The sequence below is a fragment of the Diaphorina citri genome, unplaced genomic scaffold (genome assembly GCF_000475195.1).
Source record: "Diaphorina citri unplaced genomic scaffold, Diaci psyllid genome assembly version 1.1 scaffold337, whole genome shotgun sequence".
NCBI classification, from domain to species: domain Eukaryota; kingdom Metazoa; phylum Arthropoda; class Insecta; order Hemiptera; family Psyllidae; genus Diaphorina; species Diaphorina citri.
This window is the reverse complement of record NW_007377772.1, coordinates 149799-176117: the sequence shown is the minus strand read 5'-3', so window position 1 is coordinate 176117 and position 26319 is coordinate 149799. Positions and strand designations below refer to the sequence as shown.

Genomic DNA, 26319 nt, shown 5'->3' with positions numbered 1-26319 from the left:
CAAAAAAAAATTTTTATCCCTAAAAAAAAAAAAACACAAAAAAAAAAAAAAAAAAACAATAATAATAATAACAATAATAAAAAAGTATTGAAAGTTTTTTATGAACTGTAGGATTGTAACACTATATATGTTTATATATATATATATATATTTTCCTTTAAATCACTACATGACTTATACAACAAAACCAGACCAAATCACAAAAGCCTGATTCACACTATATGTAGTGCCAGTCAAGGTCCAGTCACGGTCCGGTAACGTTCCGATCAAAAGATTGAGTATTCACACTATCGTTCAAGCAACGTTCATGCTTCGGTCATTTTTCTTTCATTTCTAGTTGGTCTGAACGACGGAATGTTGATCGTTGCTTGATCGCTGCCTATTCACACTACAGTGCCAGTCTCGCTCCGGTCACGGTCCAGTTTCGGTCCGATCAAAAAGATTCGTCGCGAGAATGTTCCAAATTTTGACTGTGAGCTGACCGTTACCGTACCTTGACTAGAACGTCTAGTGTGTACACTCGCATTTACTTGCCTTCAACAATCATTTGATCGGACCGATACCGGACCGTGACTGGACCTTGACTGGCACTATAGTGTGAATCAGGCTTTAGAGAAATCAACTTGCTCGCTTGGTCAGCTGTGGTTTCCCTTAGGGAATTTTTGACTAAACGAATTTTTTGACCGGGAATTTTTGAGATCCAAGCTGATAAGTTGTAGGTCCCTTCGAACTTCGAAATAATAGGCAACGTTAGAACTCTATGCCTTGGGCAGGATCGATTCCATGTCCTGCTTGAAAACATTTGCCTTAATCTTCGTTGGTACCTATTTTCAATGCCCGCCATTCACGCTCAGGTACCGCTGTCTGTCAGACGGTCTGGGCACAAGATTAGTTATTATCAGACTACAAGGTTGTGTCCTTTATCTCATGTACGCCATACTCTCGCACGTTATTAGTTACACGTACCTGCCAAAAGGTACTAATGCCCTAATCAAACATCGAAAAAGGTACCTATACTCAAATACCTGGCAGGTACTTTGGACACAATAAATATTAAATTAGTAGGTATATATATACATAGGTAACATGCATACGAGTAGGTAGGTATACATCAGGTAGAATGTTCTAATTTTCTATTATATCATCAAGGAAATCTGACACCTTTTAATACAACGTTCCACGAACACATAATAGCGGAGAAATGCGACAGGGCGACCGCGAAATGTTGCTACTACTCGGATGGTCATTAGGGGTCGGAATTTGTAGACTATACCTGCGTGAAAATTACGCCCTGACGAAACTCGGTGACGTCTGTTGACCTTTCTAGAGCTGCGTTTGCTGTGTCCACACATAGTCGATGACCGTCGATCGACGAGGTGAATAATAGCTATCAGTATCTTATAGAATCTATGTTGTATCAATATAGGTATAGGTACCTATCATATATGTATCAAAGAAATCTATTTAGCTACTATCAGTTATCTATCTGGTATCACTATGCTGTATCATATCAAAGATTTAATCACTGGTATCTAAATCACGGTGGACCTTGACATTCAATTTTGTCCTGATTACAGAGGTCAACCCAAAACTCAACAAAGCCCTAATGAAGTTAAACAGTTCGCATAATTATGTTAATTTAAACATGCGAAAGACGATACAGAAGTTGAACAGTTCACTTGATTTGTGATAATTTAATATTCGAGAGATGATACGTCCCAGATAATTGTGTCACAATAAGATGTGATTGAAGCTCTCGGCTCTCGCGGAGCAAAACGTCTTATCTGTTGAACAATTATAGTTTGAATCGTATATTTGGCTGACTTGATTCCAACACGTATTTTGACAAAGAGTTTAATGACAAGAATAGATTACTTTCTAATACCCTCACCCAGCTTGAATGTGGCCGGGAAAAGCCAGTAGAGCACGATTGTCCAGACGGTGACCATTCAAATACGAACCTCGCTCAACGTAACTTCACTTCAGTGATCCATAGGAAACTTGTGCATTTAACGTGCTATCCAAGCTGGCTCCGGTAGTCCGTCGTTGCAACTCGACGAAATCTCGTCTTATAAAATTCAGCCCTGAGCGCCTTTCATGTTTGAAGTAAAGCGAAATGTCAAAACCGTACGTCCGTACGTAGTCTAAAAACCTTCACGTTCGAAAAACTACGGCGCGGGGCGACACTGTCTACGGGTCTACGCCAAACAGGTATCCAAATTGGCATTGAATTTATATGTCACGTTTTAGTTTATTACTAAGACACCGCGCCGCGTTTGCTGTGACGTAAAAAAAAAAAAAAAAAAAAAACTCTTAGCAAATGTTTTGAAGTAATATGTAAAGGAGGAACCACTTTTAAAACGTTGAAGAAACATTATGATTGTTTATGACGTCAAATCAAAGTGTGACGTACAAATTTGTAAATTTGCTTTCAGGAAAGGAGCCCGATCTTTAATTACGATACTAGAGTTATTATTAGTTATTTTATTTTATTACATTATACCTACCTTCTTGCAAAAAAAAAAAAAAAAAAAAAAAAAAATTTTTTTTTAAATTATACCCCCCTTCTTGAAAAAAAAAAAAAAAAAAAAAAAAAAAAAAAAAAAAATGTACCTATGATTAATTTTAGTTATATTTATTATCAATCTATCATCTATCACCCAAGTATTTTAGGATATGTGGGATTGCGGTATGAATATAAAACAGGGGGCTTAAAACACGATTCACGAATTTCACGATTAGTGGTAAAGCGCTTGTCATGACGAAGGTCCCGGGTTCAACGCCCACTATCGACAAAAATTTGAACTCGTATTTTGGACTAAATGGGAAGTGTCTCTTTTTGCCCATCTTGAGGAGGGACATAGATCCTAAGGGATGGGAATGCTATGACTACGACATCAAAAAACATATCGCACATCTAACGGAATAACGCAACTTCTTCAATGATTTTCGAATAGGAGAAGGGAAGTTAATTTCAAGTCAACTTTGAATATTATCTCCATACCCGGTGAATTAATCATGGACATGATACACCCTAGGAATGTATCACACATAGCTGACTCGAAATTTGAGTAGTAAACTTTTGTTTCATAAATCCTGGGATTCTTGTCCAAGAATCTCGGGATATCGGGATGGGAATTTGATTCCGGACCTTTAATCCCTACTCAAAAACCCACCGTGTATGGACAAATATTTCCATTGGATGTGCGATGTACAGACCTATTTAAAATAAGAATAACATAAAACACTTCACTTACCATGTTGGCCGATACAGCGATTACGTCACAAAACTAGGGTCACTCTGGTCGACTAGGACAATCCAGATACCAAACACTCGCAGAGGCGGTTAACCATGCGGGGCACTACACTCGAAAAACACTTGTGGTGTGTCTAAACAGGTGTCTACCAGCGAACTGAAGCCAGAAGTTTATCAAACTTGGAACGGACTCTCTGAAACATATAAAAGATAATATAAATAAAATTGTACAAGTCATACCTAAATAAACACACAGAAAACTATACCTAAATAAATATTAAATAGGAATGATAAACTCTAAAAGTTGAATAGTTAATCAATAAAACATTGTCTACTTGTGTGTGTCGGAACGCCATGTGAGAAGTGACACATTAGAGAAATCAACTTGTTCGCTTGGTCAGCTGTGGTTGCCCTTAGGGAATTTTTGACTAAACGAATTTTGTGACTGGGAATTTTTGAGTTCCAAGCTGATAAGTTGTAGGCCCTTTCGAACTTCGAAATAATAGGCAACGTTAGAACTCTATGCCTTGGGCAGGATCGATTCCATGTCCTGCTTGAAAATATTTGCCTTAATCTTCGTTGGTAGGTACCTATTTTCAATGCCCGCCATTCACGCTCAGGTACCGCTGTCTGTCAGACCGTCTGAGTTATTATCAGAGACTACTCGGTTGTGTCCTTTATCTCATGTACGCCATACTCTCGCACGTTATTAGTTACACGTACCTGCCAAAAGGTACTAATGCCCTAATCAAACATCGAAAAAGGTACCTATACTCAAATACCTGGCAGGTACTTTGGACACAATAAATATTAAATTAGTAGGTATATATATACATAGGTAACATGCATACGAGTAGGTAGGTATACATCAGGCCCGTATCTAGGATTTTAGTGAGGGGGGGGGGAGGAGAGAGAGAGAGAATCCGAATAGTGACTTATGTGAGGGAAGGGCGGGGGCCCGGTGGATGCTCCAAATTACAGGCCAATATTACTACATTTATGAGCAAAAAAAAAAAAAAAAAAACAATCCGAGGGGGAAAAACCCCCCCAATAATACGCCCCAATCTAGAAGCATTAGGAGCGAAATAATAATAATAAAGTCCAGGCCTCCCCTCTAAATACGGGCCTGAAATTCCTAATCTAGTAGCGATAGATTACCTACCGCATGGTTCAAAACTCATCATTGATATCGCCAGGGCTATATACCTACATAGCTAGGGTACTCAGCATCTAGTCATTGATAAAACGTGCTGATAATTTTGATAACACTAGAGTGCGTGTGAGGTCGGCTTACACGTAAGCTTTGCGGTCGTGCGTGAAATTCTCTGGACCCCCGGGTTGTGAGGTCGATGCCCGGCCCGTCCAAAGGTCTAACGAGGCCTTTTAGCCCTGGCGAATAAATTGTACAAATTGACTGAAATAGATTTGACGAGAAAGGTCTCAAGATTGTGAGTCTCAATCAAATAATAACCGGACACAACCGCAATACGGGTTCACCGAAAAAACTTCCACTAAGGGAATCGTACCCGGGGCCTCCTGTGTGCAAGCCTCGTGTAATACCTCCTCGACCATGGAGGTCGCTTTGATTTCAGTAGTCTTTTGTACCTATGAACTAAATGCTACCTAGTTTGAAAGAACACTTTTGTTGAGTTGTGAAGCGGTGATTTTGACATCTCCACCAATACTTACGAGTAACTACTGTGTATAAAATTGCTAATCGACTTATTTCTCAAAGAAGTGCATGATAGGTAAAAATTTATTACCTACTTACCTATTACCAATTAAAGAACTTCCGTGTTGACCTAGAAATCAACTTAGTTCTTAGCTACACCTTTAAAAGTAGGTAGGTAGGTAGGTAGGTACGGAGGTATAGGCATTTTGCCATCTAAGTTTTTGTATTACGAGTAGGTATCTACAACAAAAGGCTATAGATACGTACGTATACATTAGATAGGTCTACTTTTTCAAAGTTTAAAAGTGTTTCAAGGTTCTCATTTCTTTAGGATGAAATCCTAAAGAAATTCAGTTTTTCTTCCATTCAAACATAGGTACCTTAGTACTGTAGTTATAATGGGAAATCGTGGGAAGAAAGAGCTCAACTCGAGGTTAAGGTGATGCCTTTGTTGTCAAAATATCAAACGGTGACATTTCGAACACGAGGGAAAGAATGGAATAAGTTAAGTAGGTACCTACCTATGCACATCTGATCTACATTTATCGCAAGTTAACCTTTACCGCGCGGTTACGTGAGATCAGGTTTTGACAAAATTGTGACCATGTCTTGCCGTCAAATCAAAACTCAGTAGTCTGCCACAGCATTAGAGCGTAAAGCGTTAAGTAGAATATACCAGTTCTCAGTTCTAGAATCTAGATGGTTCACTCAAGTTCAGCAACGTTGCTCGTGATTAGTATTCGGATGGGTGACCATCTGCTCAATTTTATTGTGTACCTACTGCTGGCTTTTCCCTGCCCCATTCAGTTTCGACTTGTTTAAAGATGGCCTAATACGCTTAATAATCGTAGGTACATACATATCTTGATTATCTAGTCTAAACCCTGCACATTTGCTGCAACGCATTTAGAACACTCGTAAAGAAGAGAAAAGAAAATGCCTCGTATTCTACTGACAGCATAAATTATTAAAACTTTTGCGTCATGCAAAGCAACACTACTATTCGTATGAATCATAGTGGGAAACTGGGTGACTGGTAGCAAATGAAAAAAAAAAAAAAAAAAAACTCTTAGCAAATGTTTTGAAGTAATATGTAGTAAAGGAGGAACCACTTTTAAAACGTTGAAGAACCATTATAATTGTTTATGACGTCAAATCTTAGGCAAGTGTGACGTACAAACTTGTAAATTTGCTTTCAGGAAAGGAGCCCTGATCTTTAATTACGATACTACCTAGAGTTACTAGCTATTAGTTATTTTATTACATTATACCTACCTTCTTGCAAAAAAATAATGTATGATTAATTTTAGTTATTTATTATCAATCTATCATCTATCTATCACCCAAGTATTTTAGGATATGTGGGATTGCGGTATGAATTTTAAACATGCAGGGGGCTTAAACTCACGAATTTCACGATTAGTGGTAAAGCGCTTGTCATGACGAAGGTCCCGGGTTCAACGCCCACTATCAACAAAAATTTGCACTCGTATTTTGAACTAAATGGGAAGTGTCTCTTTTTGCCCATCTTGAGGAGGGACACAGATCCCTGAGGAATGGGAATGCTACGACTACGACATCAAAATAACATATCGCACATCTAACAGAATCACGTAACTTCTTCAATGATTTTCGAATAGGAGAAGGGAAGTTAATTTCAAGTCAACTTTGAATATTATCTCCATACCCGGTGAATTAATCATGGACATGATACACTCTAGGAATATATCACACATAGCTGACTCAAAATTTGAGTAGTAAACTTTTGTTTTATAAATCCTGGGATTCTTGGACAAGAATACCGGGATACCGGGATGGGAATTTGATTCCGGAATTTTAATCCCTACTCAAAACCCACCGTGTATGGACAAATATTTCCATTAGGTGCGCGATGTACAGATCTATATAAGAATAACATAAAACACTTCACTTACCATGTTGGCCGATACAGCGATTACGTCACAAAACTAGGGTCACTGCTCTCTCGTCGACTAGGACAATCCAGATACCAAACACTCTCAGAGGCGCTTAACCATGCGGGGCACTACACTCGAAAAACACTTGTGGTGTGTCTAAACAGGTGTCTACCAGCGTAGCTAAACTAGGCTGTCTTCTCCCAAGTTTAGTTTTTGTTTCTCCCTATTGCCCGCCACCCATACCGTCTGATAGATCGCGGTCTGTCTGACAGACCGCGGTCTGAGCGTGATTGGCGGACATTAGAGTTTGAAAAGCCAAGAGGAAGAGGACTTACTTTCCAATGTTGTTTGACTCTGTTTTGGATCCATCCTGGGGTAGGAAGGTCTCCATTTCCGTTATATGCCCGGGCGGTGAATCCTGGAAGCAGAAGAAACAGATGAGGCGTTAAGCAGGGTTTACACTATTCCATTATCAGGCGATGTTGATGAAACACGTCTACACTAGACACTAGGTATAAACTTTTACAGCTATCACCTAATATGGCCAGAAGTTTATCAAACTTGGAACGGACTCTCTGAAACATATAAAAGATAATATAAATAAAATTGTACAAGTCATACCTAAATAAACACATAGAAAACTATACCCAAATAAATATTAAATACATAGAAATGATAAACTCTAAAAGTTGAATAGTTAATCAATAAAACATTGTCTACTTGTGTGTGTCGGGACGCCATGTGAGAAGTGACACATTAAGCTTGATTCACACTATAGTGCCAGTCAAGGTCCAGTCACGGTCCGGTAACGGTCCGATCAAAAGATTGAGTATTCACACTATCGTTCAAGCAACGTTCATGCTTCGGTCATTTTTCTTTCATTTCTAGTTGGTCTGAACGAAGGAATGTTGATCGTTGCTTGATCGCTGCCTATTCACACTACAGTGCCAGTCTCGCTCCGGTCACGGTCCAGTTTCGGTCCGATCAAAAAGATTCGTCGCGAGAATGTTCCAAATTTTGACTGTGAGCTGACCGTTACCGTACCTTGACTAGAACGTCTAGTGTGTACACTCGCATTTACTTGCCTTCAACAATCATTTGATCGGACCGATACCGGACCGTGACTGGACCTTGACTGGCACTATAGTGTGAATCAAGCTATACTCAATCTTTTGATCGGACCGTTACCGGACCGTGACTGGACCTTGACTGGCACTATAGTGTGAATCAAGCTATACTCAATCTTTTGATCGGACCGTTACCGGACCGTGACTGGACCTTGACTGGCACTATAGTGTGAATCAAGCTATACTCAATCTTTTGATCGGACCGTTACCGGACCGTGACTGGACCTTGACTGGCACTATAGTGTGAATCAGGCTCTATCCTGTTCATATTCTCTCTTCAATTTCAGGATAATGACATCTCCGTTTTTACAGTTACCTCTATGAAACCTCCTGAAAAAAATCTTCATCCTTCTGCTGCTTCAAAGACCAAAAAAAAAAAAAATGTTTTTTTTTTTTTTCAAGTGTAAAAATAAAATAAATATTCTTCATCCCAGGATTCCATGCGACCATCGTAAGCAATAAATACTTTGTAAAGTTCTGTTCTGGATTTTATTATTTCGCATAATGTTTTGATTAAATTTCCCGGAATTTTCTGCTTGTTTTATCGGATTAATTTTATAGCTTTCTCGAGTCTATATTATTTTTCAATTTTATTTTTACAAGTTTAGTAGCAACTTTGTTTAGGATAAATCGACATGTTATTAATAGATCATAGGGTACATAATTATATAATTGAATTATGGAATTTCCATAATAAAATAGATATTTTTATCATTAAGAAAGTAAAAAAAAACTTCAAATAAGTTATCTACTGACCTACATAATTATGTAGGGGGGGGGGGGGAGAGAGAGAGAAGCAGAACAGTGGCTTATGTGAGGGAAGGGCGGGGGCCCGGTGGATGCTCCAAATTATAGGCTAATATTACTACATTTATGAGGAAAAAAAAGTCCGAGGGGGAAAAACCCCCCCAATAATACGCCCCAATCTAGAAGCATTAGGAGCGAAATAATAATAATAAAGTCCAGGCCTCCCCTCTAAATACGGGCCTGAAATTCCTAATCTAGTAGCGATAGATTACCTACCGCATGGTTCAAAACTCATCATTGATATCGCCAGGGCTATATACCTACATAGCTAGGGTACTCAGCATCTAGTCATTGATAAAACGTGCTGATAATTTTGATAACACTAGAGTGCGTGTGAGGTCGGCTTACACGTAAGCTTTGCGGTCGTGCGTGGAATTCTCTGGACCCCCGGTCGTGAGGTCGATGCCCGGCCCGTCCAAAGGTCTAACGAGGCCTTTTAGCCCTGGCGAATAAATTGTACAAATTGACTGAAATAGATTTGACGAGAAAGGTCTCAAGATTGTGAGTCTCAATCAAATAATAACCGGACACAACCGCAATACGGGTTCACCGAAAAAACTTCCACTAAGGGAATCGTACCCGGGGCCTCCTGTGTGCAAGCCTCGTGTAATACCTCCTCGACCATGGAGGTCGCTTTGATTTCAGTAGTCTTTTGTACCTATGAACTAAATGCTACCTAGTTTGAAAGAACACTTTTGTTGAGTTGTGAAGCGGTGATTTTGACATCTCCACCAATACTTACGAGTAACTACTGTGTATAAAATTGCTAATCGACTTATTTCTCAAAGAAGTGCATGATAGGTAAAAATTTATTACCTACTTACCTATTACCAATTAAAGAACTTCCGTGTTGACCTAGAAATCAACTTAGTTCTTAGCTACACATTTAAAAGTAGGTAGGTAGGTAGGTAGGTACGGAGGTATAGGCATTTTGCCATCTAAGTTTTTGTATTACGAGTAGGTATCTACAACAAAAGGCTATAGATACGTACGTATACATTAGATAGGTCTACTTTTTCAAAGTTTAAAAGTGTTTCACTAGCCTATAACCACCGCCATAAAAATATGAACCTGTGTACAAAATTTCAAGTTTCTACGACTTACCGTTTAGACGGCAACCTCTTACGGACAAACAAACAGAAAACCTCTCTTATTAATAAGATTCTCGAAGTTCAGAAAAATCTTTTGATTACCTATACCTACACTCGTTCGACAATAATGGACGTCGCGTCTACCAAAACTAACATTTTCGGTCCCTAGTCCCTACCTTTTGGTCCTATTCCTTCTCCTCCTGGAGGGTAGGTACCAGAACCTTTTCGTCAAGTGTTTCAAGGTTCTCATTTCTTTAGGATGAAATCCTAAAGAAATTCAGTTTTTCTTCCATTCAAACATAGGTACCTTAGTACTGTTACTGTAGTTATAATGGGAAATCGTGGGAAGAAAGAGCTCAACTCGAGGTTAAGGTGATGCCTTTGTTGTCAAAATATCAAATGTTGACATTTCGAACACGAGGGAAAGAATGGAATAAGTTAAGTAGGTACCTACCTATGCACATCTGAGCGTAAAGCGTTAAGTAGAATATACCAGTTCTCAGTTCTAGATGGTTCACTCATCAGTTCTAGATGGTTCACTCATCAGTTCTAGATGGTTCACTCAAGTTCAGCAACGTTGCTCGTGATTAGTATTCGGATTGGTGACCATCTGCTCAATTGTGTATCTACCACTGGTTTTTCCCTGCCCCATTCAGGTCTGACTGGCCTAAAGATGGCCTAATATACGCCTAATAATCGTAGGTAGGTACGTATCTTGATTATCTAGTCTAAACCATGCACATTTGCTGCAACGCATTTCGAACACTCGTAAAGAAGAGAAAATGCCTCGTATTCTACTGTCAGCATACATTATTAACACTTTTGCGTCATGCAAAGCAACACTACTATTTGTATGAATCATAGTGGGAAACTGGGTGACTGTTAGCAAATGCTAGTTTCAATAAAGGTCATTTGACATTAGGTAGGTAGATAAGTGGGTATTTTGAACATTCGAATTGACTATCTGTTCTGGGGATACATAAAACTGACGGTAATTGCCGAAACACGCCCCGCGTTGCAAGTACGTGTGAAATGGGTGCAAATAGCTACCGGATAGTGAAATAAAGATAACTGTTCAGGGTCTGAACTTCAGACTGTCAATGTCACCCATCCAGAGACTCACCACGCCCGAGTCTAGATAACTTTTCTACTTCTTCTTCCTTGATCTTCCTTTAGCCAAACATAGGTACCTTAGTACTGTTACTGTAGTTATAATGGGAAATCGTGGGAAGAAAGAGCTCAACTCGAGGTTAAGGTGATGCCTTTGTTGTCAAAATATCAAATGTTGACATTTCGAACACGAGGGAAAGAATGGAATAAGTTAAGTAGGTACCTACCTATGCACATCTGAGCGTAAAGCGTTAAGTAGAATATACCAGTTCTCAGTTCTAGATGGTTCACTCATCAGTTCTAGATGGTTCACTCATCAGTTCTAGATGGTTCACTCATCAGTTCTAGATGGTTCACTCATCAGTTCTAGATGGTTCACTCATCAGTTCTAGATGGTTCACTCATCAGTTCTAGATGGTTCACTCATCAGTTCTAGATGGTTCACTCATCAGTTCTAGATGGTTCACTCATCAGTTCTAGATGGTTCACTCATCAGTTCTAGATGGTTCACTCATCAGTTCTAGATGGTTCACTCAAGTTCAGCAACGTTGCTCGTGATTAGTATTCGGATTGGTGACCATCTGCTCAATTGTGTATCTACCACTGGTTTTTCCCTGCCCCATTCAGGTCTGACTGGCCTAAAGATGGCCTAATATACGCCTAATAATCGTAGGTAGGTACGTATCTTGATTATCTAGTCTAAACCATGCACATTTGCTGCAACGCATTTCGAACACTCGTAAAGAAGAGAAAATGCCTCGTATTCTACTGTCAGCATACATTATTAACACTTTTGCGTCATGCAAAGCAACACTACTATTCGTATGAATCATAGTGGGAAACTGGGTGACTGGTAGCAAATGCTAGTTTCAATAAAGGTCATTTGACATTAGGTAGGTAGATAAGTGGGTATTTTGAACATTCGAATTGACTTAGGTTAGTGTGAATGGATGTGGTACACAAAAAGCCCACTCCGAGGCTTTGGTGTAGGGGCAAATAACAGTCCTAAAGTTCGGGTTAAGCTTATACGAATCTAGTGTGAATAGAGTGTCAGCCTTTTTAGTAATACTTATAAGTAGACTTTATTAATAAACCATTTGTGCATAAAAAAGAAACATCTCCATAAAACAACACCACATTAGGATCCGATATAAATACTCAATGTTTAGGGTTCTTGAGATGAAAAATGTCGAAACCCCTGAAAACGCTGTTTACTGTTAACGAATTGACTTAGGTTAGTGTGAATGGATGTGGTACACAAAAAGCCCACTCCGAGGCTTTGGTGTAGGGGCAAATAACAGTCCTAAAGGTCGGGTTAAGCTTATACGAATCTAGTGTGAATAGAGTGTCAGCCTTTTTAGTAATATAAGTAGACTTTATTAATAAACCATTTGTGCATAAAAAAGAAACATCTCCATAAAACAACACCACATTAGGATATAAATACCCAATGTTTAGGGTTCTTGAGATGAAAAATGTCGAAACCCCTGAAAACGCTGTTTACTGTTAACATTGCATAGACCGGGCGTCTCTTCACTTCGAAATCTTGACGTTCGCACACCTTCGGGTAAACTTGATAGAAAGATACGTCCATTACCTACTTACTTTTACTTAGCTGTCATTTGATACCTCCTCTTGATACATCTATATTAACTGACCCTACCTTAGATAGAACTGGATATTCGATCCACTTATGTAAAGAGGATTAAACTTTATTTGCACACAACATTGGTTCAGGACCCTAAAGTGTCTACAAAATTTGAGCAACTTGTAGAGTAGGCACTTGAGAAGATAGAATCTGAAGTGTCATGTTTATTACTTACGCTGAAATTTATGAGTATTCAACCTATACCTAATGTTAGGCATTTTATTGTGCGAGGCTTGAAATTTTCATCAATTTATTTGTAAAACCTCTGATTATCTGAATGATACTCTGATACTCGGATGGGAATTTACTGATATGGTAGTATATTTTTTTTCTCCAAATTATCCTTACTACAAAACTCAATACCTCGGGTGAGATTGAACCCACGCCCTTTTGATTACCAGGTGAGCGTTTTGACCACCACATTACCGAGGCAGGGCAGCATGAACACCCTGTATGTCCACACTTATACACATCAACAGACTCCCTGTATATTCTATTGTCTACTCTTTACACCTCCACAGAATACAACTTGGAATTTAGAACTTGGTACGAAAACATTGTTATAAGTATAGGTAGGTACTTGGTATATTCATACATTGTTAACTTTTACGGGTCACCGCGAGCACCACAGCTACCACACATTGGCAAATTTCATCTCATTGTTATCCGATCCAGCACAGTGCCAATTTATTTCTCGCCTAACGAGGAGCTAACGCCAGAGCTAAAACCTGTTTTCCGCCTATCAGCTTGGAGCCTTGGCTTCGGCCAACATGGAGGTACCAGGGCCGTATTTAAGGGGGGCGGCGAGGGTCACCCTATTTTTCTCCTTTACCATAGACCAGACTGCGAAAATTTGGAGCACCCCTTGCATAAGTGTTTGTACTCTCGCCCCCCTCGACAAAATCCTGGATACTGCCCTGGGAGGTACCTAGTATCTTCCCGTTGGCAACTGGTACCTCGACAGAATACCCATTGCTTCATGCTTATTATTCAGATTATTCTATGTTTTATGTGCATTGGGTTTGTGCAAATCAAATGTACTTATATTTTTTTTATTGGTGTTTTTTTTTGCCTACAGCGAACAGCCAGGCTTTTTAGAATTGTAGTCCATGGGTATTACATACGGTATTTAGGTACCTACAGCCGCGATAGGCACTTATGAGAAGTTTATCAAACTTGGAACGGACTCTCTGAAACATATAAAAGATAATATAAATAAAATTGTACAAGTCATACCTAAATAAACACACAGAAAACTATACCTAAATAAATATTAAATAGGAATGATAAACTCTAAAAGTTGAATAGTTAATCAATAAAACATTGTCTACTTGTGTGTGTCGGAACGCCATGTGAGAAGTGACACATTAGAGAAATCAACTTGTTCGCTTGGTCAGCTGTGGTTGCCCTTAGGGAATTTTTGACTAAACGAATTTTGTGACTGGGAATTTTTGAGTTCCAAGCTGATAAGTTGTAGGCCCTTTCGAACTTCGAAATAATAGGCAACGTTAGAACTCTATGCCTTGGGCAGGATCGATTCCATGTCCTGCTTGAAAATATTTGCCTTAATCTTCGTTGGTAGGTACCTATTTTCAATGCCCGCCATTCACGCTCAGGTACCGCTGTCTGTCAGACCGTCTGAGTTATTATCAGAGACTACTCTTCTCCTCCTCTTTCTATGTACACAGATACAAGAAGTATGTACACAGATACAAGAACATAATACCTACATAAGTACCCATGTAAGTACTTGCATGTCTAATACCTCCCTGTAGCGATAAGAGGATTCTTTAGATGAAGTGTTTGGATGTTTGTTATACCTATCTAAAGACTAGATTACCTACCTACTAATTATTTATTTGTAGGTACTTACCTAGGTACATACTATGTACCTACTTCATACTTAGGTACCTACCATTACCTCTCTGTCATGATTGGTATTCTACAGATTCTGCAATCTTGTAGGCAGGTAATTATCTACTGTAATGAGCAAATCGTTCAAGTTTACTTATAAGGAAATTGTCTCCGTTCTCAAGTCTCAAGTCACACAGACTTGTACTAATTATTATATTCTTCTTACAAATACCCACTTGTTTTTCTTCTTCTTCTCCTCCTCCTCCTTCGTCTTATTCTTCTTTTTCCTTGTCTTCTGCCTCTCCTTCGTCTTCTTGTTCTTCTTCTTCGTCTGCGCTGCGTTTTGTTCTTCATCGTCTTTTCTTATCCGGACTAATCTTGTTCTCAGTTCCCACACACATCATCATTATTGCACGAAGCGAGTTCCAAGTTTTAACAGCACAATATTGTGCTACATGTGCTACATTTTTTTTTTTTTTTTAATAATTTTCCATTTATATTTGATTGACAAAAAACTCAGAACATACATTTTTCTTATAAATGGTATACCCACCCGTATAGGTAAGCAGAGCTTGTGCCACGGATAGGGAAAATACACTCTGCCAAGTAAATACCAGGACTGCATCGCTATTAACGTGGTAATAGGTCGGCAGTTTGTCTCTGAAAGGAGGGTAAAACCCCTGTCACCAAAGACCTTATATGCCAGCCTACACCGAGAAAAAAACTAGGGTGCCGGAAGCCTAATCGGGTGACTGCACTCTAATGTTGAACTCTATATCGGGAAGCTCGACACTATAATATAGCATTCCAACAGCCTAAATCAGGGGAAGTAACCCAATAATACAGTTCTTCCACCCTAAACTTGTGGCACCCTGAGACCACTTTTTTTTCCTCAGTGTAGTTGTGTAGTTAGCTTAGTTGGTAGCGCTTCTGTCTTGTGAGCGCTAGGCCGCGGATTCGTTTCCCGCCCACAAAAAAAAAGAAATAATAAAAAATCTCTCTTCGATTTCGGGACGATAAGACCATAGCAGTTACAGTTCCCTCTGTCAAACTTCTTAAAAAAAAAAAAAATAATAAATAAAAAAAAAAGTTCTAAATGTCCAGCAGATATATAACACTGTTAGGCTAACAGTACTCAAAGGAGAGCACAAAATGGGGTCATCTTGTCTGGTACAAGAAGTTCAGTGAACTGAAAGACCTACGTCTGTCAGACCGTCTGAAAGACTTAGGTCTCAAGATTTTTCTGCCACACTGTCTGACAGACGGTCTGAAAGCGAGTGATGGGCATTATGACTTCGATCGTACCGTTTGGTCAAAAATACAAGAAGGACTGAGGACACAAGGATTTCCAGGGGAGACAAAATTCTCTCTAGATTCGAGAGATCTTGCACATTCAAATTTGATGTAATCATGGAGATATAAGGGATGTCATTGTCCAGGGTATCCACAAAACGTATCTATACGTTATGGTCCTTATGGTATCCAGTTAATCGGAAACCTGAAATCCTGACGTACGCAATACTAGTCTAGGATGTCTAGATTTTAGGTGTACCGGGACTACGCCCTTTCCTCTACTTGGTTTTGCCCAATAAAGTCTAAGACACTCATCCGTAGACATCTGAGTAAGTACTAAGTACTAGAAGAATGAGAGTATCAGATAAGATTTACCAACATTTTGCAAATAATTAAAAACTTCATTAAAACATGATGGGTATTATCTACTCAAGTTGGTATTAAAAGTACCATCTGAGTAAGTATACCTACTAGGTGTAAAAATAATTAGTAGAAAAATATCTCTGAGAGATGATAATGTAAAATGATGGGATTATCAAGCGAAGTAAACAAACGAGTATCTCATTAACATGAATTCTCATATATCTGCAATATCATGCAGTATTCATATGAAATGACATTCCCTTATCAGGAGAGATAACAGTAAACACCCGAGTGATCCCATCAATAGAGTAAACATAGACGAACTACTTCATGAATTTTATAGAGCTTAGGGAATAAAACACTACTGTGGAGTGTAGGTAGGTAAGTGAACTTCAAACTCCCTAAAGGCCCGTAAACAAATAAGTAAGAAGGTAAATTTAATTTATGTGCCACGTCTGGAAAATTTCATAAAAAGTGAGAGTAAAGTTATCGCTCAACAAATGAAGAGATAACAGAGAAACTAAAAGCTGGAAGAAATATGGTAAAGGCACAGTAAAAAAAGACAGAAAATTGAAGAAAAATAACCAAAGGATCCCGAAATCTAAAGGTTCTAAATGAGCAAAATTTCTGTGGCAAAAAATGTTCAGTTTAATCAAAATCAGACTAAGAACCTTTCAGATCAAGATCAAATAAATACATTATAAATTTTAGGTATAACTAGGTATAAAAAAGTCAACTTAGGGGTCTATACCTACTGATAGGTAGGTATCCAAAAAAATAATGGGTAGGTATATCTACCTATGAAAATTCTTACCATGAAAAGTGTAGGCTGGAAAAGTGACCTCGTGGAAAAATATCCAGAAGGTTAAAAGGTAGGTTTAGATAGGTATATACCTATGTAGAATGATCTATTATTTATTTTTTCTTTTGAATTGTCCGAAGGAAAAGAGCGGTATTTGATTTACCTTATCGGAAAGGCAGCAAATAAAAATTGGTCAGTTTTGGACAGGAAAAAAATACAGCTTTACGTCCTACGGAGCCTTGGCTTCGGCCAACATGGAGGTACCAGGGCCGTATTTAAGGGGGGCGGCGAGGGTCACCCTATTTTTCTCCTTTACCATAGGCCAGACTCCGAAAATTTGGAGCACCCCGTCCATAAGTGTTTGTACTCTCGCCCCCCTCGACAAAATCCTGGATACTGCCCTGGGAGGTACCTAAGTATCTTCCCGTTGGCAACTGGTACCTCGACAGAATACCCATTGCTTCATGCTTATTATTCAGATTATTCTATGTTTTATGTGCATTTTGGGTTTGTGCAAATCAAATGTACTTACATTTTTTTATGGGTGCTTATTTGCCTACAGCCAGGCTTTGTAGAATTGTAGAACATGGGTATTAGGTACATACGGTATTTAGGTACCTACAGCCACGATAGGTACTTATGTAATGTAAATGCAGATTCTTTGTGTTATTATATGACAACTTTGGCGGTGCTCACTGCAGCATTGTAGGATTTCATTCTATTGGGCCACCACAGGCCTGATCGATCCCAGAATTTAAGGAGAAAATGGCTTTAGATCTTTGCCATTTTTATAACTAGGTACATACCTATTTAGAAGCCAGGTTAGTTCGCATGGAACCTACACCTTCAAATATGTAACTCCGGCCGCTGGGAGGCCGCTGGCAGGCCGCTGGCAAAGCTAGCTACGTTACACTTATGAAGAATAAATTTATATATTGCGGCCTTCGGCCGCTGCTTTTGGTAATACATCTGTTGAGCAAAAAAATTCGGCCTTCGACCGCTGGCAAGGCCAGTGTACTTCGTTTAGGCAATGTTTTCCTTCTCTCTTTGATTTCGGGATGATGAGACCTTAGCAGTGACAGTTCCCTCTATCACACCTCTTAAAAATATAAATGTCGTTCACACTGAATAAAGGTAGAAACACACTACCATTACGTTACGTCACGTGACGTGATAGTAGTGTGGCTGTCCTGAACGAAAGATAATTGTAGTTTAGCAAAACTGCGGCCTTCGGCCGCTAACAAGGCCAGTGTACTTCGTTTAGGCAATGTTTTCCTTCTCTCTTCGATGTCGGGATGAGACCTTAGCAGTGACAGTTCCCTCTATCACACCTCTTAAAAATATAAATGTCGTTCGCACTGAATAAAGTATGAAACACACTACCATTACGTTACGTCACGTGACGTGATAGTAGTGTGGCTGTCCTGAACGAAGGATAAATGTAGTTTAAAAAAAGTATACTTACGGATTTCATCAAAGTAGAACGGATAGTCCCCCGGGACACTGCTTAAATTGTGAAAACTCCTTTTTGTGTTTAACCTAACCCCATAATAACACTGGTCACTGCTCATTTGTGACAGCTCCTCTTTGTGGCAATGTTACATTGACGTGACTTCTGACCAAGTACCATCAAGTCAATACTCACGGATAAAAAAAAGTATAATATTTTAGTTTTTTTTAAAAAAAGTATACTTACGGATTTCATCAAAGTAGAACGGATAGTCCCCCGGGACACTGCTTAAATTGTGAAAACTCCTTTTTGTGTTTAACCTAACCCCATAATAACACTGGTCACTGCTCGTTTGTGACAGCTCCTTTTTGTGGCAATGTTACACTGACGTGACTTCTGACCAAGTACTATCAAGTCAATACTCACGGATAAAAAAAAGTATAATTTTAGTTTTAAAAAAAAGTATACTTACGGATTTCATCAAAGTAGAAAGGATAGTCTCCCGGGACGGAACAGTTCAGACGGGACTTGAGGAATGTGGTCCAGCGGTCCCCAAAGTGGTGGGGGCCCCCTTTGTCCGACTTGCACACCCGGGCCACCCTAGAGTAAACGGCCTGGAATAGGAAATAATAATAATAATAGACTCTCGAGTGGAAGGCAACCACTAGGCGAGGTTAACGCCTTGGGCGTTCTCTACCACCTAACCCTTAGAGCTCCATTATTATGTGGTCAAAATCTCAAACAAATGAGGATAAAATTCCATGCCTCGGCTGGAATCGAACCCACGCTCTCCTGTTTACCAGGCGAGCGTCTTGACCACTACGCTACCGAGGCAGGAAAGTATTTATTGTAAAAATAAAATAAAGATAGGATCTCAAGATGTTAAAACTACTGTAGTTAGAAGAACACCAGAGACGGGACTTGAGGAATGTGGTCCAGCGGTCCCCAAAGTGGTGGGGGCCCCCTTTGTCCGACTTGCACACCCGGGCCACCCTTGAGTAAACGGCCTGGAATAAGAAATAATAATAATTATAATAGACTCTTGAGTGGAAGGCAACCACTAGGCGACGTTAACGCCTTGGGCGTTCTCTACCACCTAACCCTTAGAGTTCCATTATTATGTGGTCAAATTCTCAAATAATTGAGGATATTTGGGAGGATGAGGATTTTTTTTCCTCATTGTAAAATTCCTTTATTGTAAAAATAAAATAGAGATAGGATCTCAAGATGTTAAAACTACCGTAGTTAGAAGAATACCAGAGGAAGTACTTTGCGGTAACAGGGAATTGGAACATATAAAATTGGATCAAATCATGAATTAATTATTATCAGGAAATATTTTTGGTAAAGCAAATCCTTTTCAGAACTTTTGTAGATATTAGGGTGTGTCCAAACATAGTCGATCGATGTAATCGAGTGTAGACGGTTCAGTCGACTACACCGCCGGGAATCGAACCCGGGACCATCGGCGTGCATAGAGTGATACCCACTCGACAACGGAGCTTGCTCCCTGAGTTTCAAGGTGTGTCCACATAGTGGACGGCCAAACATCCTTTACATTTCACAGAATTCGACCGCCGAAACGTGTGTGGCGGAAAAAGATTCCGATTTCAGCCTTCAGACTGCCTGACAGACCTAGGTATGTTTCAGGTCCGTAGGTATTTAGGAAAATCTGTTCACCAGAATAGAAAATCTTTGACTTCAAAGTTTCGAATTAGCTACTGTGTATGTAGTTATTGTAGTATGTTGTATTTCAGGTTTCTGAATCAATCAATCAATTGTCCACTACACTATAGCTAACCTCTACACCACCAAGGTTGGTTAGTAAGAATAAAGGTAAGTAGGTATGTAAGTTTATAATTATGTTATAGTGTAGGTATTATTTAGACCGTCAGCTTAGAATCTTGGAGCAAGATGTCCTAAGAGCAACAAATACGTAGACATGACAGTTTGTGGAACTATGAAACTATGAGACAGACAGTTGGTTCTGGTAAGAGAGTAGGTACTTGGCACTTCACTTTGTCTCTGCAACCTACGTCCTATAGCACACCCAAATTGTCCTACGCTAAATATGAAAATGACGCATAGGTAGGTATTCGTTGAAAGGTAAAGTATCTACCTAGAATCCTAGATACTTGTTAAGTACACAAACATACGTATACAAAATAAGTAGGTACCTACCTATACGTTTTGTTTGGGTGCCTATTTCCTTATCGTGATGTGATGTCATTCATAAATATACACGGATTTTCCTAGGATCCACTTATCCGGCAGCCTCTGTGGCCAAATGGGTTACAGGCTTGAAATCCCGGGTTCCATTCCCGGTAGAGTTGAAGTTTTTTCGGCCCTAATGCTTGGAATTTGGGATTTCCTTGAACTTTTAACCAGCTTAATTGGGGGTGTTCACAGGGATTTTTTTTTCAAATACCTCGGTATTTTTCTTTGATAGAGGGAAAACTGTAACTGCTTGGGTCTTATCATCCCGGAATCGAAGAGAGAAGGAAGACAGGGAAAAGCCAGCCGTTCCGAGAACGAACCTTATCCCTTCAGGATAAAATCCACCCCGGGCGGGAATACCAACCAAGCGAAGTAGGCTGGCGGATATTTTTTTTTGACCTTTTTTGCCTCTAAAATTTTTTCAGACATTTTTTGACTGACTCCAAAAGTTAGCCCTAAACCCTAAACTAACAGATAGTAGAGTGGGATATACAGATGGTTTCTGGCCTTGTTCGACTTTATTTACACAAGGGAAGTTACGTCATTACTCATTTGTGTGCACAGTTTGCACACACATGTGCCTCGGATATTGGAACATTGGATCATGACAGAATTTATTAATAGATTATACATAATTAGGTAAAAATGTGGCATGCCTCACACACGCATCCCGCATGTAAAAGATGCAAGCTGTAGACATGCATACGTGGATTTAATAAACATGCTGATAATGTTGATCCAGTACAAAACAACCTGGTTTTGTAAAATGTGGTTTTGTAAAATGAAGAACTTGGAAAAAGGGCCATTCTATTGGTTCAGGACCCTAAAGTGTCTACAAAATTTGAGCAACTTGTAGAGTAGGCACTTGAGAAGATAGAATCTGAAGTGTCATGTTTATTACTAACGCTGAAATTTATGAGTATCCAACCTATACATATATACCTAATGTTAGGCATTTTATTGTGCGAGGCTTGAAATTTTCATTAATTTATTTGTAAAACCTCTGATTATCTGAAAAAGGTAATAAAAATAATATACCTTGTAATAATCGTGCTTATTTATGCTACTCGGATGGGAATTTACTGATATGGTAGTAGATTTTTTTTCCAAATTATCCTTACTACAAAACTCAATACCTCGGGTGAGATTGAACCCACGCCCTTTTGATTACCAGATGAGCGTTTTGACCACCACATTATCGAGGCAGGGTAGCACAAACAACCTGTATGCTGTATGTCCACTTCCTCAACAGACTCCCTGTATATTCTATTGTCTACTCTTTACACCTCCACAGAATAAGTACAACTTGGAATTTAGAACTTGGTACGAAAACATTGTTATAAGACTTGGTACATTATTATACCTAAGACTTGGTACATTGTTATAAGACATGATTCTATTGGGCCACCACAGGCCTGATCGATCCCAGAATTTAAGGAGAAAATGGCTTTAGATCTTTGCCATTTTTATAACTAGGTACAATGTACATACCTATTTAGAAGCCAGGTTAGTTTGCATGGAACCAGCCTAGTAGGAGGGTAGAACGTCTGGCTTTTGTAAGCGCTATAGGTCGCGGTTCTTGACAGAGCCGGGTTTTATCGGAACCAGCCTAGTAGGAGGGTAGAACGTCTGGCTTTTGTAAGCGCTATAGGTCGCGGTTCTTGACAGAGCCGGGTTTTATCCTAAACAGACAAGATTCGTTTTACATATGAACGGCTGGTTTTCTCCTATGACCTATCTTCCTTTTTTTCTTGGCTTTCGGGTTGATAAGAACTCAGCAGTTACTTACAGTTCCTCCTATTATTATGATAAGGCGGTCTCTTCTTGATCTCTTGTGTGCTGAGTGCATTTTAGTTTAAGACTATTGCATTGAAATTCCCCCTTTGACTCTAGAAAAAAAAAAAACAAGAATTTCAAATAAGGCCCTTTAACTTTATAATTTATAACAATAGCGATAGTAGGTAGACTTCATTATCATCATTATAATCTTACTGCTCCTTAACCTCGCCTAGTTAACTCCATTGTCTCAACTACAAAGGCCTTGAAGAGAAAGTGTTTTAAAAATACTTTTCAAGCATTTTTATGCTTTTGAAGCATTTTTTTTGCATCGTAAAAATGTAGAACGGAAGAGAGACAAAGAAAAAGGTTTCAAAACATTTCTTTCTGTTCATTCTTTTTCGAAGAATGTCCTGTTTTGACCCTAGCCTCAGACTAGTCTCTGTAAATACAAGGGTAGGATTACATCATCCATAATTGCATGCCGGAGCAGCTTCGGTCGAAAGCAAGTTTTGCCTGTCTCGCATTTGAAAGAGAAGGGGGGTGAAAACTAGTGTCGTGTGATTAGTCATAATTTAGGGGAGGAGGAAGACAGGATGGTAGAAAGCCAGCCGTTCCGGGAACGACCAATATCTTTCCTTGATAGAGAGCACTGCAACTGTTAAGGTCTTATCGCCCCGAAAGCGAAGAAAGTAAGAAGACAGGATAGGAGAAAGCCAGCCGTTCCGAGAACGAACATTTTATTAGAGGAAACTGTATTAACTGTTAAGGTCTTGTCGCCGCGAAAGCGTATGATTTGATCAAAGGTAAATCAAAGGACGTCAAATTAAACAAAAGTTTATACCTAGTGTGGACATAGCTCTATTTCTTCTCCGGGAACGACCAATATCTTTCCTTGATAGAGAGCACTGCAACTGTTAAGGTCTTATCGCCCCGAAAGCGAAGAAAGTAAGAAGACATGATAGGAGAAATCCAGCCGTTCCGAGAACGAACATTTTATTAGAGGAAACTGTAACTGTTAAGGTCTTATCGCCGCGAAAGCGTATGATTTGATCAAAGGTAAATCAAAGGACGTCAAATTAAACAAAAGTTTATACCTAGTGTGGACATATTTTGTTTTAGGCCCTGACCTACTGAAGATCTAAGATCAAGGACAGTAGGTAATGTCATAATCATAAGGCACGGGTTTTGAAAACTTTGTTATGCTACCTCTTCTACTGAAAAGAAGTTCTTAAGACGGGTCTTTTTTAGTGCAAAGCTGGAAATACTGTATCGAAAACAATGTGATTTTTTCTCAGTCAGAAGGAACCACTTATTTTTTTTTTTTATAACAAACTGATGCTAACTAGGATATGCACCTCTATGAAGCTGTTTCCATTTAGCCTCAAGCAAATCGTGGTATTACCTTGCAAAATATTCGGTGTGCCAAATTTTTCCAACAAAAGAATGTTACGGGACTTGTGTCTATTGGAATATTAGTTCAACCGCCGAAACGTGTGTGGCGGAAAAAGATTCCGATTTCAGCCTTCAGACTGCCTGACAGACCTAGGTATGTTTCAGGTCCGTATTTAAGAAAATCTGTCCGCCAGAATAGAAAATCTTTGACTTCAAAATTTCGAATTAGCTACTGTGTATGTAGTTATTGTAGGTAGTATGTTAGTATTTCAGGTTTCTGAATCAATCAATGAATTGTCCACTACACTATAGCTAACCTCTACGCCACCAAGCCAAGGTTGGTTAGTAAGAATAAAGGTAAGTAGGTATGTAAGTTTATAATTATGTTATAGTGTAGGTATTATTCAGACCGTTAGCTTAGAATCTTAGAGCAAGATGTCCTAAGAGCAACAAATACGTAGACATGACGGTTTGTAGAACTATGAAACTATATGACAGACAGTTGGTTCTGGTTAGAGAGTACTTGGCACATTGTCTCTGCAACCTACGTCCTATAGCACACCCGAATTGTCCTACGCTAAATATGAAAATGACGCATAGGTATTCGTTGAAAGGTAAAGTATCTACCTAAATACTTGTTAAGTACACATACATACATACGTGTACAAAATAAGTAGGTAGACGTTTTGTTTGGGTGCCTATTTCCTTATCGTGAGGTGATGTCATTCATAAATATACACGGATTTTCCTAGGATCCACTCATCCGGCAGCCTCTGTGGCCGCAGACAGACACCGAAGCGAATACAATAGTCCGTCCACTATACCTTTTATTATTAGTAATAATAAAGGAAGGACGGACTAAAAATGGTCCGAATTATTTCCCGACAGCTTTTCCGATAAAATTATTATACCTAATTATTTATTTTCACCGAAAAAAAGTACGTAAAAACCACAGAAGACGACTATCTTTACGGTTCCAAAGTTACAACCCGAAAAAAACTGAGATACTGAGAATAAAAATAAATAAAATCACACCGATTGCCAATTTCGGACAAAATCGTACGCAGACACTCCGCACGGACCAAAGTTGGTATCCTCTACTCACCACGTGTTTCACAGTAATGGGGGACAAAAAGCTGACGCAAACTATGCCGGTTATTACCCGAGCACATGCCCGTACCGAAAAATACGTCCCGCCACCACGAGGGACGGATTTATCGTACGGGACTCCAAATACGGTACAAGCGGGTCTTCAAGATACCGTACAAGTATCTTCGGCATAGAAACTGAATACGTGGGGTATGTCAGTATGTGAGAGAGCTACGGGTATGAATTTTCAGACCTTCAGCGTAAGGATTTTCGCGCCTGGCATTATCGTACGTTTGACGTTTATCGTGCATCTATTGTTGATTTTTTTTGGAAATCTCGCGTTGCGTAGTGCGAGCATTCATTCACCATTCACTTCAGAAAGAATTTCACACAATAACCTCACTCGTGTTTAAAAAAAAAGAAAATAATAATAATAACGAATAAAAAAATTTCCCCTTTAAGGAGAAAAGAGAGGGGAAAAAGATTATTTATTATTATTATTTTTTTTTTCTGGCCAAGTAACGAGAAAAAAAGTTGTGTCGAAAAAATTCACATTTTACAATGCATGCATGGCAGAGAATTTTTAACTTCCTAGTTTCCTACCTATAAATGTTGAAGTCCGAAGGACTCACCTTTGCCAAGACAAAACTTACCTACCATTTCCGCAAAAAAATTTGACCCCGCCCCGATTCGAACTCGCGACCTCCGACACAAACCGACCCGTGTCCATCCCAACGACCTGACCTAACGTTACGTTTCCACGCCAGCTTTTATGTACTGAAAAGAAAAAACACGTGCTTCCCCCCCTGTAATAAGAACTCAGCAGTTACAGTACCCTCTATTATTATGATAAGGCGGTCTCTTCTTGATCCCTTGTGTGCCGCGTCCATTTTGGTTTAGGACTAATTCACTGAAATTCCCTCTTTGACTCTTGAAAAAAAAAAAAACAAGAATTTCAAATAAGGCCCTTTAACTTTATAATTTATAACAATAGCGATAGTAGGTAGACTTCATTATCATCATTATAATCTTACTGCTCCTTAACCTCGCCTAGTTAACTCTATTGTCTCAACTACAAAGGCCTTGAAGAGAAAGTGTCTCAAAAATACCTTTCAAGCATTTTTATGCCTTTGAAGCATTTTTTAGCATTGTAAAAATGTAAAACGGAAGAGAGACAAAGAAAAATGTTTCATTCTTTCCAAAAACATTTCTTTCTGTTCATTCTTTTTCGAAGAATGTCCTGTTTTGACCCTAGCCTCAGACTAGTCTCTGTAAATACAAGGGTAGGATTACATCATCCATAATTGCATGCCGGAGCAGCTTCGGTCGAAAGCAAGTTTTGCCTGTCTCGCATTTGAAAGAGAAGGGGGGTGAAAACTAGTGTCGTGTGATTAGTCATAATTTAGGGGAGGAGGAAGACAGGATGGTAGAAAGCCAGCCGTTCCGGGAACGA

At 39.2% G+C, this 26319-nt stretch overlaps 1 long non-coding RNA gene across 1 annotated transcript in view; it reads right to left on the bottom strand.

The window, feature by feature from the left end:
* Positions 1-24876, bottom strand: part of LOC113466814 — a 31618-nt gene extending 6742 nt beyond the window's left edge. Inside the window, exons 1-3 of the long non-coding RNA XR_003391101.1 lie at positions 24602-24876; positions 16952-17102; positions 3258-3450 (exon numbers count right to left, since the gene is read on the bottom strand). This is a non-coding gene — a long non-coding RNA (uncharacterized LOC113466814). The remainder of the gene's footprint in view (positions 1-3257; positions 3451-16951; positions 17103-24601) is intronic.
* Between the last annotated feature and the right edge of the window lie 1443 nt (positions 24877-26319).